This window comes from Pristis pectinata, chromosome 23, assembly GCF_009764475.1.
Source record: "Pristis pectinata isolate sPriPec2 chromosome 23, sPriPec2.1.pri, whole genome shotgun sequence".
Lineage (NCBI taxonomy): Eukaryota > Metazoa > Chordata > Chondrichthyes > Rhinopristiformes > Pristidae > Pristis > Pristis pectinata.
Window position 1 is genome coordinate 16,025,335 of NC_067427.1, and position 20,955 is coordinate 16,046,289.

The 20,955-nt window shown below is 39.0% G+C and overlaps 1 protein-coding gene across 1 annotated transcript in view; it reads left to right on the forward strand.

Annotated features, from left to right (window-relative positions):
• The window catches only part of col27a1b (collagen, type XXVII, alpha 1b), a 425,030-nt gene that overhangs the window by 283,376 nt on the left and 120,699 nt on the right, over positions 1–20,955 (forward strand). The window lies entirely within an intron of this gene.

The following is a 20,955-nucleotide window of genomic DNA, read 5'->3' on the forward strand; positions in this document are numbered from 1 at the left end:
GACTATTGTCCAATAGTTTGCAATTTATATCCAGCACAGAGGTTTTTGGTATTGGTTTATTATTGTCACATGTACCAAGGTGCAGTGAAAAGCCTGTCTTGCATACTGTTCATACAGATCAATTCATTACATGGGTTTTTGATTTCTGATTCAGCCATAAGTGAACACATAGAGATTAATTGCTGTGATTAGTCAACAAATGATTGTATCCTGCAACTAATAGGATGCTGGAAAATGAATTAGATGAATGGGCAAGTGCAGTCTGTGTTCCTATATTCTGGTAATGTACAATGCAAAATAATCATGTTCTGTGTCCTTTTGTACGATGTCAACCCTCTTAGAGTTCTTGGGTCACAGTAGCAGCAGCTGCAGGAAATTCAAACCTGAGCAGCAAAACTTGGCAGTGATACTGGAAAAAAAAATAATCCCTCAGTGACAGAGTAGAAGACTGATGTTTAAAAGAACAGCTGGTTTTGTGTGTGTTACATGGGCTTGAGCATACATTTAGAGTTCAGGTAACTAAGACAGCAGCCAAGCTCCTCAACTGTGTTGCTCATTTGTAACACAGTGAGATACTTTGCATACTTCTTACAAGAAGGGGTGCAGAAGAATTAATAGTTTTTATTCTAAAATATAGCTTTATTTTAGATGTTTCTACAAGGACGATATGAATTAATTCTGATAAAAGGTTAAACAAAACAATAAGTATTATACAGTATTAGCCTGGTGTTGCTATTCAAAAGCACTGGCATTCATCCATTTATACATATATTAAGAACAGGATTTCTGTGCATGTGCTGTCAAGCACAGAAGTCTTAGAAGTACCAAAATCATGCTCACAGATTTAGAGCACATAATCCATCACTTTGCTACACCACATGAAATCCAGTGCTGGAGCCGTGTCACAGAGTAATACAGCAAGGAAGCAGGCCCTTTGGCCCAACTTGTCCATGCCGACCAAAGTACCCACCTAAACTAGTGCCATATGCCCACGTTTGGCCTGTAGCCCTCTAAAACTGTCCTACGCATGTCCTTATCCAAAAGCCTTTTAAATGTTACTATTTTGTTGTGCAGTTACAGTCTCTGCAGAAATTTACAATCTTTAATTCCCTTTATGTTGAAGAATTGCTAGGATCTAAGATCCTATTAATTTCAATGGAAATTGTACACATGGGAATTTGGAGAGAAAATTAATTTCATTTAATTATCTCACTTTAATGTTTTCGGTTATCTTTACTTGTTAAAACATTTAAGATATTTTTTAAAAAATTCACCAGGAGCTCTGGCATTGTCCAGGCCATGGTGCTGGAGTCCAAGTCAGTGAGATTTGCTCTCCACATCCGAAATCTGCAAGAACCTGAGATGGTGATTCAAGGAGTAGGGTGCAATGTTCTGTATCAACGAGATTTGATCCAATCATTCATTCCATATTCCTTTTCATTGAAGATTAATATGGGTAAGTGGGTTCCAATTCATGGGCACTGACGGATAAATGGGAGAAAGAGGTAGCTGTTTCTTAAAGATTGGCTTCGCTTGAATCAGCAGTGCCCTGGCAAATCACATAACCAGGGCAATAGATAAGGCTTTAAAGCAAATAGTGGAAAAGGAGGGAAGGTTCTTATCAAGGGAAATTTGGAAAGTTAAGAAGGGTAAGGAAACACTGCAGGGTAGCAAAATGGGAAATAGTAACCAAGTCTGTCAGGATCGGACAGAGCATACAAACAAAAGAGTATTCTGCCAATTAGAGTCAGAGTGGGATAAAATGATAGAAAGACTGAAGGCTCTTTATCTGAATGCACACCTCATTTATAACAAGGTAGATGATTTCATGTCACAAGTAGAAATAAATGGGTACTATCTAAAGTCATTACAGAGAACTGTTTGTGAAGTAATCGAGGTTGGGAATTGAATATTCAAGATACTGGATTTTTAGAAGAGATGACCAAAATGGAAAAGGAGGGCTAGTAGACCTGATAATAAAGAATTCAATAAAAGCAGAAGAGAGAAAGGGTTAATAACTTGGAAAATCAAATAGTAATATTAGTTTTGGGTGGCAATAAGAAATAGAAAGGGCAAAAAACATTGAACAGAGTTCACTGCAGACCCATACGCAGTGGTGGTAATGCAGGACATTAAATGCACATGTTACAAGAGTAATACAATTTTCTTGGGGAGTATTAACCTATATGTTGACTGGGCAAACCAAATTAACAGTAATCATGTTTTAGATAAACTCATGGAGTGAATACAAGATGGTTTCTTAGAACAATTTGTAAAGGGACCAATGAGGGAGCTGGTACTTAGATCCAGTTTTGTGCAGTAAGAAAGGGTTAATTAATGTTGCCAGTTGAGGGGCCTTTATGGAACAATGGTCATTATATGCTATCAATTTATTTGCAGATTGAATGTGATTTGGTTCAATCCGAAACCAGAGTCTTAAATGTAAACATAGCAGTCTCAGGAGGTTTGAGGCAGGAATTAGCTATGGTAAAGTGGGGAAACTACATTAGGAGGAATGACAGCAACGAGAAATGGTTAACACTTGAAAATTAATTAATAGTTAACAACAAATACGTAACCTTTTAAGGAACAAAAACTCAACAGGAAAAGTGGTCCAGCACTGGCAATCAAGAAGATAAAGATATCTTTATCATGTTGCCAAATGGAACAGCAAGCCTGAATATTGGGAACATTTCAGAGTTCAGCTGAGGAGAGCAAGGAATTAAAGATTGAAAAAATAATATAAGAAAGAAATCTATTGAGGAATACAACATAGTTTAAAAGCTTTCGTAGTTGTGAATTGCAGATTAAGACAGAAAAAGTGATAATGGGAATATGGAAATTGCTGAGAAATTAAACAAATATTTTGTGCCTCTCTTCAAGAAAAATGACACAGAAAATCTCCTGGAAATAGTGAGAAGCAATGGACTTAAAGTGAATGAGGACTTGGAAGAAATTAGCATTGGTATGAAATTAGCATTGGTATAAAATTAGCGTTTAGGATAAATCCCCAAGACTGATGACACAAGAGATTCTGCAGATGCTGGAATCTGGAGCAATACATACAAGAAGTGCTGGAGGGACTCAGCAGGTCAGCAGCATCTATGGAGAGAAATAAACAGTCAACATTTCGGGTCGAGACCCTTCATCAGGACCGGAAAAGAAGAGGGCTGAGGCTAGAGTAAGAAGGTCAGGGGAGGGGGAAAGAGTACATGCAGGCAGGTGATAGGTGAATCCAGGTGAGGAGGGAAGGTAGGTAGGTGGGAGAGGGCGGAGATGTAAGAAGCTGAGAGGTGATAGGTAGAAGAAGTCCATGTTCCAAGCCTGCACTGGTAACGCTCCCCAACTCTTTTTCCGCTACATTGACTACTGCATTGGTGCTGCTTCCTGCACCCATGCTGAGCTCATCAATTTCATCAACTTAGCCTCCAACTTCCATCCTGCCCTCAAATTTACTTGGTCCATCTCCAACACCTCTCTCCCCTTTCTGGATCTGTCTCCATCTCCGGAGACAAATTAACCACAGCCATCTTTTACAAACCCACTGATTCCCACATTTACCTTGAATACACCTCTTCCCACAGCAAGGATGCAATCCCCTTCTCCCAGTTCCTCCGCCTCCGCCACATCTGATCCCATGATGAGGCTTTCCGCTCCAGGACATCTAAGATGTCCTCCTTTTTCAGTAAACGGGGTTTCCCATCCACTGCCATTAATGCTGCCCTCACCCATATCTCCATTTCCTGCACATCTGCCCTCACCCCATTCTGCCCGCCCCCCCCCCCCCCGGCAGAACAGGGAAGGGTTGCCCTTGTCCTCATCTACCACCCTACAAGCCTCTGCATCCAACATATCATTCTCCGCAACATCCGTCACCTCCAACGGGATCCCATCACCAGACACATCTTTTCCTCACACCCCCCACCCCCACTTTCCACAGGGATCGCTCCCTCCTCAACTCCCTTATCCACTCATCCCTCTCCACTGATGACCCTCTCGACACTTAGTCACTACACATGTAAACACATGTCTCTACACCTCCTCCCTCACCACCATTCAGGGTCCTGGACAGTCCCTCCAGGTGAGGCAGCGCTTCACCTGTGAATCTGAGGGTGTCATTTATTGCATCCAGTGCTCCCGGTGCAGTGGCCTCTACATTAGAGAGACCCAACACAAATTGGGTAACCACTTCATTGAGCACCATCGCTCTGTCCGCCACAAAAGCAAGGATCTCCCAGTGGCCAGCCACTTCAATTCCACTTCCCACTCCCATACTAACATGTCTGTCCACGGCCTCCTCTACTGCCATGTTGAGGCCAGATGCAGCTTGGAGGTACAGCACCTCATATTCCGCCTGGTAGTCTCCAACCTGACCGCCTCAACATCGATTTCTCTAACTTCCGGTAACCCCCCCTCCCCACTCTTCTCCCCCCTTTTTTCTTCCTCCTTCCCCCCACCTTTGTCTTTCCTCATTCCTGTGTCCCCCCCCACCCCTTCCCTTTCCGCCCTCGTAACCTGCCCATCTTTTCCCCACCTCCTTCCCTTTATTCCATGGTCCACTGCCCTCTCCTACTGGATTCCTCCTTCAGCCCTTTGCCTCTTCTACCTATCACCTCTCAGCTTCTTACATCTCCCCCTCCCGCACCCACTTACCTTTCCCCCTCTCAGCTGAACTCACCTATCACCCAAAATCACCTATAACCTGCCTGTGTGTGCTCCTCCCCCTCCCCTGACCTCCTTATTCTGGCTTCTGCCTTCTTCCTTTCCAGTCCTGATGAAGGGTCTCAACCCAAAACGTCGACTGTTTATTTCTCTCCATAGATGCTGCCTGACCTGCTGAGGTCCTCCAGCACTTTCTGTGTGTGTTGCCCAAGACTGATGATCTGCCTCCAAAGCTTATGAAAAAGGTTTCTTTAAAGAGATGAGGAGTGCAATGGTAATTATCTTCTAAAATTCCATGTATTCTACAATGGTTCCAATAGATTGGAAGGTAGGAAATGTAATCCCACTCTTCAAGAAAGGAATGAAAGGGAAAAAAAACAAAAGAGTAAGCCTGACATCAGTAGTAGGTAAAATGCATTGGTACTGGTTGGTATTGGTATTGGTTTATTATTATTGTCACTTGTACCGAGGTACAGTGAAAAGCTTGTCTTACAAACCAATCGTACAGGTCAATTCATTACACAGTGCAGTTACATTGAGTTAGTACAAAGTGAATTGGTGTAGTACAGGTAAAAACAGTAACAGTACAGAGTAAAGTGTCACAGCTACAGAGAAAGTGCAGTGCAATAAGGTGCAAGGTCACAACAAGGTAGATCGTGAGGTCATAGTCCATCTCATTGTATAAGGGAACCATTCAATAGTCTTACCACAGTGGGGTAGAAGCTGTCCTTAAGTCTGGTGGTACGTGCCCTCAGGCACCTGTATCTTCTACCTGATGGAAGAGGAGAGAAGAGAGAATGTCCCGGGTGGGTGGGGTCTTTGATTATGCTGGCTGCTACACCAAGACAACGAGAAGTAAAGGGAGTCCAAGGAGGGAAGACTGGTGTCCGTGATGCACTGGGCTGTGTCCACAACTCTCTGCAGCTTCTTGCGGTCCTGGGCAGAGCAGTTGCCATACCAAGCCATGATACATCCTGATAGGTTGCTTTCAATGGTGCATCGGTGCAATGGTGCATGATCTATGATTAAGGAATTCGGAGCAGGGCATTTGGACAATGATAGTAATATAATTGGGCAGAGTTATCATGGATTTATGAAAAGGAAATCACGTTGAATAAATCTGTTAGCTGTTTTTTTAAGTTGTAAACTGCTGATTAGATAAATGGATTCAATGGATGTAGTGTATTTGGACTTTGAGAATGCCTTCAATAAAGGGCCACACAGGAGGTTATTGATCAACAGTAGATCTCATGGGATTGGGGATAATGTACTGATGTGGATTGTGGAATAGCTTAACAACGGAAAACAAAATAGGAATAAGATAAGGTATCTTTATTAGTCACATGTACGTTAGAACACACAGTGAAATGCGTCTTTTGCATAGAATGTTCTGGAACAGCCCGAAAGTGTCGACACTCTTCCAGCGCCAACATAGCATGCCCACAACTTCCTAACCCATACGTCCTTGTAATGTGGGAGGAAACCAGAGTACCTGGAGAAAACCCACACAGACACGGGGAGAATGTACAAACTCCTTACAGACTGCGGCAGGAATTGAACCCTGGTCACTGGAACTGTAATAGCGTTACGCTAACTGCTACACTACCGTGCCATTTTCAGGTGGGGAGGTAGTGAAGTGGGATGCTTCAAAGATTGGTGCCAGAGCCATAGATGTTCACAATCTGCAGTGATTTGGATGAGGGATCCATATGTAGTATATCCATGTTTGCTGTTGCCACTAAGGTAGGTGATAATGTGGGTTTTGAGGAAAAGTTTCAAAGGGATACGGACAGCAAGTGAATGGACAAGGATATGATAGATGAATATGTGGGAAAGAGCAAGATAGAAAACATTAAAAAGTGAAGTATATGTACATGGTGAGAGATTGGTGTTTGATTGAAAAGTTGATCTGAGGGGAAATGTTCTATTTGGAGAAAATTGGTATTAAGTTACTGACTTTAAGTGAGGATCTGAGATTTGTGCCAGAATTCAGCTCTGACTTACCACCTTCTAGTAGTGAATTTCTTCTGAGAAGATAAGTCACTCAGTATTGCAGCTATGATATTTTACCTGCATCAATATTTCTTTATTGATCTCTCAGAACTAAATTTCTTCATGGGCCAGCAACATTTAAATTTGAAGACTGAGCATAAACAGTGAACACTACTAATGTCCCAGTAGAGCTACTACCATAATTTAAAATATTATAATGGAGTTCTTCCAAAAAGTACTGTGTGTATCAATTGTTCAAAATCCTGCACATTTGTAATAAAGTAAGTAAAAAGGCTTGCCTTCAATAGGTTCACCATTAACCCATGCTCAGATATTTAAACTTATTTATGGATTAATAACCCACTGTAGGTAAATATTTTGAAGTTTCTTTTCAAGGGAGTTCAGTTAGAGCTCATTCTAGCTCTCATGTTTTCAAATTTTCTCGTCAATTAACTACCACTCCCAAAATACTGAAGACCCTTAGCTTTCAAAGGATGAAGATTTTTCAAAGAGTATTTGAGTCTGAAATGTGAACCCTCGTGTATAGTAAGTTCTTAATGATGATGAAGTAATTTAAATAACTACGATGAATACTTAATTCTAAAGTAAAAAAATCAATAGTTCCTTGAGGTGCTTCAGATCATCTTATTGATTATTTACCTGAATGTACTTCAAAGGGCAATTTTGGTGCCAGGCTTAAGAAACATTGAATGGTCTAGAGGTTATTTTGGTAGTGTTAGCAGTTGAACTCTTAACAGGTTTGTTTCACATTCCTCTATGACTTTAATGCTGGATTTATACCAAAACAAATAGCAGAGAGATGTCAAGAGGTAAAGATTTCCTCTGTTGGCTTTAACAAAATCATAAATATGAGCATCAAAAGCACATTTATAGCATAGCCTTTAGTAAAGGAAATTTCTCCCCACAATGGCAAAGCATGCATTCAGTCATTGCCAGCTGCACATTCCAAACATCATCACATGATTGGTCTGTGATATAAGACTTAGATGCATCAGAAATCATTGCTAGTTCTAAACATTCAGCTCATCTGGATTTTAATTGGAAGCCTTACTGGATCTTTGGAGGATTGAGCAAATAGATAGGGTTAGGAATTCAGAAACATCTCCTTGTAGAATGTAAAGTATATCTAATGCATGAACAACAACATATGCTTTGTCTCTGTTCCTGCCTCATCAACAGGCTGCATTCCTGCCTGATTAGTACTCTATACCTCTATTTCCTTGGTACATTTTTGGGGACAATTCCTAAGTGTTTAAGTTGTCACAATTTTGTTCTATCTCATTTGTAGAGGCCCTGTCAAAATATTTACAAAATTAGCAACGTTCATCAGGAAGGCTATCTAACTATGTGGAATGTTTGAAAATTTTATTATTTGGAAAGATTGAAATTATTTGTATTAAGTAACAGGCAGTTGTCTAGACTGCCTGGTTATTCGTCACAAGTGAGAACTGTTGCATTTTGGTAAGTTAAATCAGGGCAGGACTTGTCAGGGCCTGTAGAATGTTGTAGTACAGAGAGACCTATAGGTACTGAAAGTAAATGACATGGGTAGATAGGGTGGTGAAGAAGGCATTGGCATGCTTGCATTCATCGGTCAGGGCACTGAGTACAAGAGTTGTGACATTATGTTAGAACTGTAGAAGATGTTGATGAGACCATACTCAAAGTATTGTGTGTAGTTCTGGTCACCTAGCTGAAGGGAGGGTGTCATTAAGCTGAGAAGGGTGCAGATAAAATTCACAAGGATGTTACCGGGGCTGGAGCGTTTGAGTTATAAGGAGAGACTGGATAAGCTGGGACTTTTTCCCTGGAGTGTAGGAGGCTAAAGGGTGATCTTATAGAGTTATATAAAATCATGAGGGATATAGATAAGGTAGATGGTCTTCGTCTTTTTCCCAGGGTAGAGGAGTCTAAAACTAGAGGTCATAGGTTTAAGGTGAGTGGGGAAAGATTTAAAGGGAATCTGAGAGGCAACTTTGTCACACAGAGGGTGGTGGGTATATGGAACAAGCTGGCAAAGGAAGTAGTAGAGGTGGGTGCAATTGCAACATTTAAAAGACACTTTGACAGGTACATGAATAGGAAAGGTTTAGAGAGATATGGGCCATATGCAGGCAAATGAGACTTGCTCAGGTAGGCAACTAGATTGGCAAGCCCTTCTACTGCACCACTATAATTTGGGGGGGGGGGGGATTGTGGTGGAAGGTTATACAGGACTTTCATAGGGTCTAATTAGAAGAAGTAGGTGCAGTTTTAGTTGTAATGCATATTAAGGTGGATGTACTTGACAGTGGAGATTCACTAGATTGATTCCTGGAATAAGGGGGTTGTCCTTTGAGAAGAGACCAAGTAAGATTGATCGGTTAATAGAATAAGATGTCATTTCATTAAGACGCAAAAGATTCTGAAAGAAATTGGTGAAGTCAGTGCTGAAGAGCTATCTCTTCCAGCCCTGAGTCTAGAACGGGGGCATCATCTCAGGATAAGGCCCAACTATTTACAATGAGATGAAGGTAAATTTCATTATGCAGAGGGTTATAAATCTTTGGAACTTTCTACCTCAGAGAGCTGTGAATGCTGAGTGACTGGGTATATTTGAGGCTGAGGTCAATAGATCATAAGTCTGTTGGGAATAGTGGGGCTTGGGTGGCTGGATATGACAGGATCAAACATGATCTTATTGGATGACAAAGGAGTTTGAGGGAACATGTGGTCTCTACCTGCTTCTTTTTTCTTATGTTCTCAATGCAGGAGATTGTCCTCCCTTTACCATCTATTTTCAAAGCTGGTAAAGAGAGGAATGTGAATTTTATCTGCACCCTTCTCAGCTTAATGACACCCTCCCTTCAGCTAGGTGACCAGAACTACACACAATAATTCGAGTATGGTCTCATCAACGTCTTCTACAGTTCTAACATAATGTCACAACTCTTGTACTCAGTGCCCTGACCAATGAAGGCAATGGCTTTCGGTAGTACCTTGTTTCTACCAGGATTTTCACCTAGGAGTCACAATCGTGCTTAGTGTGTTGACCCACCATGGGGAGGATGTATTAAAATGTCAATGATAAAAATATGTCACAAAGTGTATTTCCTTCATTAGTGCCTTACTTTGCAACTGGAATTCTTAAAATTTATAGGGCAACTATGACTAAGACAGTTGCTTACAGGACAGCTGATTGCATAATACTTAGGAGAGACATTCAAAATGTTAAATATTTAAACATAAAATATAACCTACATCCTCCATAACTACTAAGATTGTGCTCTGGGCTGGTACTGCAGAAACTCCCAAAGGAAAATGGGCCTGCCAGCAAAATGTAACCAACCCACGTCCTGAGAAAAGGGCCGGATTCATGGTACAGTCTAAATGTGCACAGAAATGCTGTCTAAAATCTGCTACGTTATTTTAAAGTGGAAAATCAAACGGTGTGAGGAATCTTACTAATATCAGGGTGCATCATATTCAGATATCTCATAAAATAAATTATGGTCATTGCATTACACAGAAAATGCCAAGTTCACAGTTTGGTTCTCAATTGGCGTAACCCATAATTTAACATGTCTGGTCACCTCTTAAGAAGTAATGGTGTGTTGGTCCCAGATGCTTCCACAGTAGCTGGAAGAAAGAATCTCCATTTATGCAGAGCTTTTCATGACCAGGGTCATACCAAGTTTTTTAACTGTTGCAATAACGCCAATATACACAGGGGTATGTTCCATTACAAATAATAAAATAATGATGGAATAATCTGTTTTTTTTGTGAAGCTATTTGAGGAAGTAATATTGACCAAGTTAACTCTTTTAGTTATCTTTGCATTAGTTCATGGGATCTTTTAGATTCACGCAAGAAGGCTGGTCAGACCTATTTTTTAACATTCTATTTGCTGTTTATAATGTTTACTCTGTAAGTTTCATACAAGCCAGGAATTTCATTGCACCCTTGTGTATATGACAATAAACTATTCTGAACACCTTATTCAAAAGATGTTGCTTCTAACATTGCAGTTCTCCTTCAGTGCTGAACCAAGCAATCAGGTACATTATGTGCTTAAATCCTCTGCAGCAAATCTTTCTGATTCAGGCAAGAATGTTGTGAAGTCTGCCAAGACTAACACTTACTGCACAACTTTACTACACATGAGTCACAGCTACTTTTAAACATATGTTCATGATTGTTTTATATTTGTTTCTAAATTTATGAGCACTTATCATTTGACCCTGGTACATGATCTACATTGCCATGAATTCAAATATATTTCTAGAAATTGCTTCCTAGCACTCCATAGAAGATAGAACATAGAGGAAATTCACTACAATATTGCCAAAGTGATAGAATGTATTGCTGAGATTTATTTTCCTCTTCAATTATTACATTGCCTTGTAGGGCTTACCATAGCCGGAACACACATCCAGTAACATCCTGGAGCTGTTGACAATCCAAGACAGAGCAAAATTATGGGTGGCATTATTGTACCAATTTCATAGTATCATCATGAACTTACAGTAAATTGGGTTTGAAAGTTTGTGGAAAGTTCTTGTCCAGTCTAAGAGTTGCATTGCTACTTGTTTCTTTAGTACCATTACAATATCTTTAGTCACATAGTACTAAGAATTAAGTAAATTAGTACAGCTCTGGCACACATAATACTCATATATTTATTATTAACTAACCCACTAAATTCAACAAGTAAAATGAGTTATGGGTGACATTTTGCTCTGGAGTGTAAATCTGAAACCATCTTGGTAGACATCAGTATACATGCAAAAGGACAGAAGAGCCAGGTTTATCCAGGGTTCACAGTCTTCTAAAATTTGATCCAGTTTCTTTTGTAAGCATTCGAATCAGTGGGGCGCCACACTGCTGTCAAATAAGACAAAAAAATACCAACTCCCACAGTTTATGTGAACAGAAATAATGGCAATAGATGGCATTAGACAGGAACTTGCAAAGGTTGGGAGAGGCTGTTAGCAGGTAAGAGGACATTGGGCATGGGAGGCTTTTAAAAGTGAGATAAGGAGAGTTCAAAGCCAACACATTCCTGTTAGAGTAAACGGCAAGGATTAGGGAATCCTGGCTGACGAGGGGTATTGATAAGGTAAAGGAGAATCCTAAGGAGATTCTATAAGTATATTAAGAGCAAAAAAGTAACGAGGGAAAGAATAGATCCTTAAGGATCAGTTTGGACATATGTGGAGCCATGGGAGATGGGCAAGATTTTAAATAAATGTTTGTCATCTCTATTTACCGAGGAGAAGTTCATGGAAGCTAGGGGATTCAGGGAAGTGACAAGTGATGTCCTGAAATATACTGATATTATGAAAGAGGAGGTGTTGGTGGTCTTGAGCCCCATAAAGGGGCCTGACCAAGTGTACCCTAGGATGTTACGGGAAGCAAGGAAAAGAATTGCTGGGGCCTTGGCAGAGATTTTTGTATTTTCCTTAGCCACAGGTGAGGTACTGGAAGGTGGCTAAGGCTGTGCCTCTTCTTAAGAAGGGCTGCAAGGATGAGCCAGGGAAGTACATGCCAGTGAGCCTAATGTCAGTGGTGCATAAATTACTGGAGGGGATTCTGAGAGACAGAATCTGCATTTGGAAAGGAAAGGACTGATTAAGGATAGTCAGCATGACTTTGTGCATGGAAAATTGTGTCTCACAAATTTAATTGAGTTATTTGAAGAGGTGGCCAAGAAGATTGATGAAGGCATGGCGGTTGACAATGTCCCACATGGAAGACTGGTCCAGAAGGTGAGATCATATGGGGTAGAGGGTGAGCTAGCCAGTTGGATGTAAAATTAGCTTGGTGGAAGGATTCAGAGGGTGGTAGCGCAGGGTGTTTTTCAGATTAGAGACCTGTGACCAGTGGTATGCCACAGCGATCAGTGCTTGATCCCCTGCTGTTTGTCTTATATATTAATGACTTGGATGAGAATGTAGGTGGCATGATTAGTAAGTTTGTGGATGACACCAAATTTGGTGGTGTGGTGGACAATGAAGAAGATTTTCAAAGGCTACAGCTGGATATCAATCAGCTGGGAAAGTGGGCAAAGGAATGGCAGGTGGAATTTAACTCAGACAAATGCAAAGTGATGCATTTTGGGAAGTTAAACCAGGGCAGGACTTAACACAGTAACTGACAGGGCCCTGAGAAGTGCTGTTAATTAACCTCTGTTCCACAAATACATAGTTCTCTGAAAGTTGAAGCACATGTAGACAAAGTCATGAAGAGGGCCTATGGCGTGCTTGCTTTCATCGGATGGAGCATTGAGTACAAGATTTGGGATGCCAGTTTACAGCTGTATAGAACATTGGTGAAACCACACTTGGAATACTGTGTGCATTTCTGGTTGCCATTACCATACTATAGGAAGGATGTGATTAAGCTGGAGGCAGTGCAGAAAAGATTCACAAGGATGTTGCCAGGACTGGAGGGCTTGATTTATAAGGAGAGATTGGATAGGCCGGAACTGTTTTCCTTGGAGCGAAGGAGGCTGAAGGGGGACATTAGAGAGGTTTATAAAATCACGAGGGGCGTAGATAAGGTGGATGGTCACAGTCTTTTTCCCAGTTTAGGGGAATCTAAAACTAGAGGACACAGGTTTGTGAGAGGGGAAAAATTTAAAGGGGATCTGCAGGGCAAGTTTTTCACACAGAGGGTGGGGGGTGTGTGGAATGAGCATGCTAGAGATGGGTAAAGATATAATGTTTAAAAGACATTTGGACATGTTTATGGATAGGAAAGGTTTGGCTGGATATGGGTCAATGCAGTGAGTGGGACTAGCTCAGGAAGGAACCTTCGAAGGCATGAACAGGCGTAGCTGACAAAACTGGAAGAAAGAAATAGAGTAACAGATCACACCAAATGATTTTGCTGTCCATCTCTCTGCACAGATGCCACCTGGCTTGTTGAATATTTCCAGTTTTTCTGTTTTATTTCACATTTCCAGCATCTGCAGCATTTTGCTCTTCTATCACCAATTGCCAAATTAACTTGTGTAGTCAGGCTTTTTAATCTGTAATTTTGTATTCAAGGGAACATCATGAAAAATAGGACTGGAGAAATTACTGGAAAAGCCTTGAAAAATGAGATAAAAGACAAGTCGTCACTTGGTAACACAGGATGGGGGTGTTTTAGTCTAGATTAATCTGGTTTGGATCTGTCTTGTCAATTCTGATTTTTAGCAGAGTAGTACCAGTAGGTTACATGAGGTTCATGCATTAATTAACCCATATGTTGAATGCCTCTTCCATTAGGAAAGCCACACAAGGGAATGTTGTTAGTGAATGTGAGAAGCTAGATTTGTAACTGTAAATTCATTTTCAAAAGGACTGATAGACCCATGGTTTTCTTTTGGATTGAGTGGATGAATTTACACTGGTAATATGAGGAATTTTTTTGTAATGAAGTCTGTTTCATGTAATGAATCCATCTCTCATTTCCATAGGGAAGAAATTAAGTTATGTGGGATTCAAGAACAAATCAAGTGTGGTTGAAATTATTTCAGAGCAGATTCTGAGATTAAGGAGTTTTAAAATTTCAGCTATGTAGCTAATTCTAAAAATTTGACTGCTTAAATAATCTTACAGTGAAAACATCTCACAGGATGAATTTTGCCCTTACAGCTACTTCAAGACTAAGTTTTTTCCCTGTTTCCATTGCCATACCATAAGTGATGCGGGGGGGGGGGGGGGGGGGGGGGGAGGTAGAGGTTGATGATGTGATAGTTACTGGAATTAATTCAGGAATGTGCTACTTCCTTCACTAATCTTTAATTAAGCATGTCAGGTTTAGTAAACTTAATAGAATTCATTTTTAGCTAATTGGCCGAATCCTGCAGCTTCTGTCCAATCAAATTATGAAGATGTATGTCACACATTTGAGTCTCCAATTGTGATTTTCTGTATCAGAATAAAGAAGAAAGAGCAGGGTGATTGCCAATTGTAGGTGTCAGCCCAGGGAAGGGACAGCAGGGTTGTTTACAACTGTACCTATCAGTCTTGTTTTGCTGTTGACAACAAGGGAAAACATTTTTGAACAATTTACTTGTTTACAAATTAACATTTAATTCATTTCATTTACAATCTTTTTCTTTTTTGCCTTTCAAAGCAAGCCAGTGTCTCCAGCCAACAAGAGGCAGATATTTCTGTCTTTGCTAATGTTTATAAAAAGGTCATGGTGAATGAGAAGTTATGTTGGTAGAAAATTCTTACAAGACTGTACGTTTGTGTAATGCACATTTCCAAAGAAGTTGTGATGTTTCACAAACGGTGGCAAAGAGTGAGATCACAAAATATAATAAGGTCTTTAATAAAGTGAGATCACTAAATATAATAGTCCTTTTCTTGTGACAATTTTGATGAAGGCTATTATAAAAGCAAACTTACATTATGCTATACAGCTGTAGGGAGTCACAGAAAAGTGATTATTTTAATCCAAGACAGATATAGGATTAGTAAATTTATCCTGCAATGCATCAGGATGAGAGAATGGGTTTTGAGCATGGAGAGTGGAGGAACTATATGATTTGCTGTAATCTGTGCCAGCTTGTCCAAGAAGGTCTGAAAGTGCAGTGAAGTAGCCATTGTGGACAGGTGACAACAGTGCACTCATCCAGTACTCTACTCCCAGTATCCTATCTTGCATTGTCACATTTGTCCATCACCTCACAGATTTACATTGGCTCAGATTTAAAATTCTTATCTTTGTGTTAAAATTCCTTCATTGACTCCGCCCAACAACCAGCCACTCAATATCAAATGCACTTCAACCCTCAGTTCAATCTGCTCTCACATCCACTAACCCTCCAAACAATTTCACAGCCTCTTCCACCCCCACAGCTTTGGGTTTACCATTAATGCAAAGCCCTTCAACCAGCTATGCACCTCAAAATCATTCTAGAAATGAAACTAATTCATCGCTGTCCTTTAGGAAGGTAATCTTTGCCATCCCTATCCTGTCATATCCATGATACCATGGTTCATCATTTTACTTCCTGTATTTATTGACTTACAAACTGCAGGGTTATATCAATTTCAAGATCCTTGTTCTTTGCATGTTCTGTAGTAATTAGTACTTAACTTTATGTCCATATGTACTCTGCTGGAACATAGAAACCACATACACAGGCTTGGTTCAAGAGACCTACTATGATTTGCAATTATCTGAGACTTTCAGTGTATGCATTGCCTTGTATTATTTGAGGACCATTTCCCACAATAAAAAAAATCCTTATCTTCACTAATATTAAGCTTCTGGACACATACAGATCATGGTTGCCACAAATGCATTTTTATCTGTAGCCACCTGGACATTTTCTTTAAGAATTTGCAGTTATTTATCAAATGGCTTGTTCGCAGTAGAGACAGTTTATGGGAATCTGCAATAAAAGTGCAATCTAAGGAATCAGATTCATTCTGCCTCCTTAGAGTCAGAAATTTGCAGCACAGAAGGCCATTCAGCCCATCATGTCCATGCTGCTCAAAAAACAGGCATTTAGACTTATTCCACTTCAGCTTGTTGCCATAATGCTGTAAGTTACTGCACATCAAGTTTTCATCCAGGTACACTTTAAATATGACAAGGGTTCTCGCCACCACTCTCATTTCCAGCTGTGAGTTCCAAAGCCCCACCCAGCCATCTTATTCTTCCACTAATTACCTCAAATTTTTGTTTCCTAATCATTGGCCTTTCTACAGAGAAAAATAGATCATTCCCATTCACCTTCTCCAGACCTCTCATGATGTTATACACCTCACTTAAACCTCCCCTGAGTCACTTGCACTCCAAAGAAAACAACCTCAGCCTAGCCAATCTCTCCTTATTAATAAACTTCTCCAGTCCAAGTAATATCCTCTTAATCTTTTCTGTACACTCACCAGTTCGATCATACTTTTCCTCTAATGTGGCCTAAATAGTGTTCTATATGGTTTTAACATGATTTAGCATGATCTCACTTCTCTTATATTCTATGTTTTAGATAATAAACCATTTCTGCAATGTTATCAGCATTTGCTAAATTCAATAAAAAAGGGCATTTCCTTTTTTTTGGAAAAGACAAAAATAGAGTCCCAGGAATCCTACAGTTTCAAATCTTTTACTGTTTTTTTGCCACACTATCAAATGACCAGGTCCAGATAGGTAACGAGCCATCCAAGGAAATCCCAGGTGAATATATATGAGAAGCTAATGATTAGTCCTTATGTTTGAATTTTTAATCATCTGCTTGAAATTTAATATGACGCACTTCATAATTATTAGACTTTCATCGATTTCCTCGTACTGTATGTTAAACCTCCAGATATGTACAACTTCATTTCTTTTCCACAGGCAAATGGATAAAGATCGATATTTCTGATATCTGGTTAGGAATTTAAGTAAAACAAGCACAAACAATCCCATTATAACTGCTTCAAATGAAACACTAATTAATATTACGTAGGCAGACGCAGACAGGAGAGACATATGGATGGCAAATCTAATTGTTCAGTAAAAGCACAATGGTCTTGTTCACAAACCTTGTAGTCAGCCAGATATAATTTTCATCTTTTATGATAGTTAGTGTTTTTCTGCAAGTAAATCTGCTATGGCCATCTGGAGAGGAAGTGGAGAAAACTGCCTTTTAGCCATTTTATGAATTTTTTGTGATAAGTTCCCTTTGTTGAGATTGTTTATTATGGCTCTAAGTTGTGGTGTGGCTCACATTGCAGTACATCATACTGAGGTTAAAGGGTGATACAAACTGTTTTTTATATACTTTTGGGAACATCTAGGACAAGAGGGCATAAACTTAAAATCAGAGCCAGGCCTTTAGAAGAGAAATGAGGAATCTCTTCTTTCCTCAAAGGGTGGTAGAAGTTTGGAATTAATTCCTGCAAAAATCTGCAAGAGCAAGCTTGATTAATAGTTTGAAATTGTCTGAAATTTATACATTCTTCACAACCAAAAGTTTTAAAGAATATGGAGCCACAATGGGTAAATGAAGTTAGCGTGCGAAACAACCACAACCTCAGTGAGAAAGCTCCAGAGCCAGATTGCCCATTTCTTTTTTTGTTGTTGGACTGACTTTACAAATACTCCCAATGTTGTGTCAATCAGACATGTTAGGAAATCACAGGTCTATATAAGATTATCTGGAAGGACAGTAGATGAGACCTGCCCCAATTGCCTTTATAAGACAGTCCAATAATGCAAAAATTTATAAAATAATTTTACTTCCCAATTCTCATACATTGATAAGAATAAAATGTACAGGTGATGTAACAAATTTATTTGTATTGCTGGAGGGAAAAAAATCCAATAGCCAAAATAAATCAGTGCACAAATAAATTCTTAAATTTGTTACTTCATAGATTTATTTTAAGTCTCTTATAATTCAGCAACATCATTTTCTTTTCATTTCTGTTTTCTTTTCATTACTTTTGTTCTGACATGCGGTCTGAAACTTGTAACACATTTGAGTTATACCATCATCTTCACTTGTGCTGTATGTTCATCTGCAATTCCATCTTTTTTTCTGTTCTTCCATATTGAAATGGCAGTCATCATTTATATGTTTTATAAAAAGACAGTTACTGAGTTGGCCTTGTTCCACAAGTCTGACATGTCTTCACCCCACCACCCCCCCCCCCCCCCCCGACTACGTTTGTCTCTGTATTTCTGGCAGTCTCTTTCAATCATGCCTGCCAAAAAATACATACGAGGTTTCTTTTCCCTGCATGTTTTCCTCCATAAATCTGGCAGTTTCTTTTCCTTTGAGTTTATCTATATGATGCTCTTTAAATTATCTATACAGCAGATACAAAGCAATTGAGCTTAAATTGAATAACACAAACCCAAACCATTCAGGCCTTCACATTACTCACCTGTGATGTCAAGATGTGATTCTGCTGCACTAGTCACCATTGATATATCTGAGGATCAAGTGCATAAAATTGTACTTCTTCCCATCCCGTCTGCTACCAAAAAGAGAGCTGACATTCACCCGCATGGAAAATCTACAGTAACAGCCTTCCAAAGATCTTAAATATGTTACAGATTCATGACATGACAAAAGAGATTGCTCTAAAACTGGTGGTTTGTCTTACAAAGGTCAAAAGATGACATCTGTTTAAATTCTCCTGTTTACAAACCTGGTAGAGTTATTTATGACCCAGTTTGAAAGCCAAAAGTACCCCTTAAATTTTCAGTTCCGTACACTGTGTATTCACTGTGCTTCCTCATTTATTTCTATTGATCCAGTAGACCTGTGGTTTATTTTGAAGAAATGTATGTTGGGATACGTGAATATTCTGTTCAGATTCATTCTCGTACATTTCTGCATGTTGTATCTCCTTAGATTGGGAACTGTGTGCAAGTACTACAACACTAACTTTCTTTTTATTCAAAATAATGCAAAAGAAATCGCATGCACCACCTTTGTTTTTACATCATCAAATTGTTATAATCCCATCAATTTCTATATTTAAAGAACTTTCCTATATCTGTTTTATGTGGTTAGTGATTGTTTACAGCATTCTAATAAAGCTTTATCGAATTCTTTCATACTTTAGTGTTTGAGTTAAACTCCAGACGGTGATAATGTAGCTTTTGTATTTAAAATAACAGTACATTTTTAACATCATACTCAGAAAGTTTGCTTCCAATTTAGACTACTTCACAAATTAAATTCCTGCTTTGTAATAATTTGTTATATTTGTCAGTCACTTTAACTCATAATCTTTAGGTACCTTGTGCAGCAAGAAACTTCATTTCCAGCAGGAAATTACAATCAAGTCTTCAGAAGTATTCCCCAAACTGTCAGTCATATGGAATGCATGTAAAATATTCACAAGGCAAATAAACTGTGATGCAGTCAGAGTTAGTTACAATCAGATAATGACGTGCAAAAATCCTGTGAATTCCTCCCCTGCAGAAAGCAAAATAACACCCAGTCCAAATTTACCAATACAGTGGCCATATTGACCAGTGCAGATGGTGATAAAAGCAATGAACCTGAGGTGTGAAAATCTTGATTTGAGCACTACAGTGGTAGAATTATCAACACACTATGTTGGATGATTAACAAGCTTGTGCTGAATTCTGTCCACTATTTTAACATATGTATTGGTCTTGTTCTATTTTAAATAAACCTGAATTTCTTCCTAAAGCAGCAAATTGATGCATTTTTGACCAAACTGTCTGATTGAATGGGTGATGCATGCTTGCCATGGGATTTCTTTGTTTCTTAGTGCATTGCAGATAACACTGTTATATTTTTCCAATTTTCTCGAGTGATGATGAGTAAAGTTTTTGATGGTGCTAATTTTAAACCATGAAATACTCATCTTTGCGAGAAATCTACAGGAATACTAATATTTTAACAATTCAAAACTGCAATAAACTTTTATTAATTTTGCATTCTAGCTTTTGTAATTTCACTGAGACAAAAATAAGAAGTGTTCACATTTTGATTATTTTATGACCTAGCCTGGGGAAGATCTTTCTGATCTTTATTTCATTGCAACTATATACTGGGTACTGAAAATTCTATCAAAGTATCCTGTATAGTTAGCAGTTTGTTGTGAATCTGATATTGATTGTATTTTAGCTACTTGAAAAAGGTTTTGATTGCTGGATGTTTCTGAGTTGGAGTTTTTGGAGTAATTAAGTGTAATTAACTTAGAGGATTTCTTACTATTCGTTTACCATCCCATCAAATCATCGGTTTCAGATTTTTGTTTCAGTTCTGAATTGTTTCTTTAAAAAAACACTGAAAACCTTTAAAAAGTAGAATATATTATTTGTAGAATACGTTGAATGTCCAGGAGATATAGTTTTGTAAATTATGACATACATTCTAAATAAAAAAATACAAAACACATGCTGCAAAACCAAGAGACACAGGAACTGAAGATAATTTGTAGCTTATAGAAAGTATTTGCAGTGGTTTAAACTCATTGTGCTCTGAATATAGAATATACATTTTCTTTTGTCTACTGACTTATGAAAAAGAAAATTCTATACATTTCAAATCCTGACTGTTACTACATAGGCTTTATAAAACTGCATCTATAAAAGTGTTCATTCATGTTATTGTCAGAAGCTGTATTTCTTGGTAGGCAGTGCTCTTATTTTGGTAAACTTTCACTGAATCCTTTAAAGGATTAACCATTTAGGCAGACAGCAGGTCACAGAATGAAATGCTACTATTCAGATGACTGAGAAAATTAGCTCCAGATAGGAAACAAAAGAAATCGGAGAAAGAGGGGGAGGAAAGAGAGAACAAAGCAGCAAAAACCAAA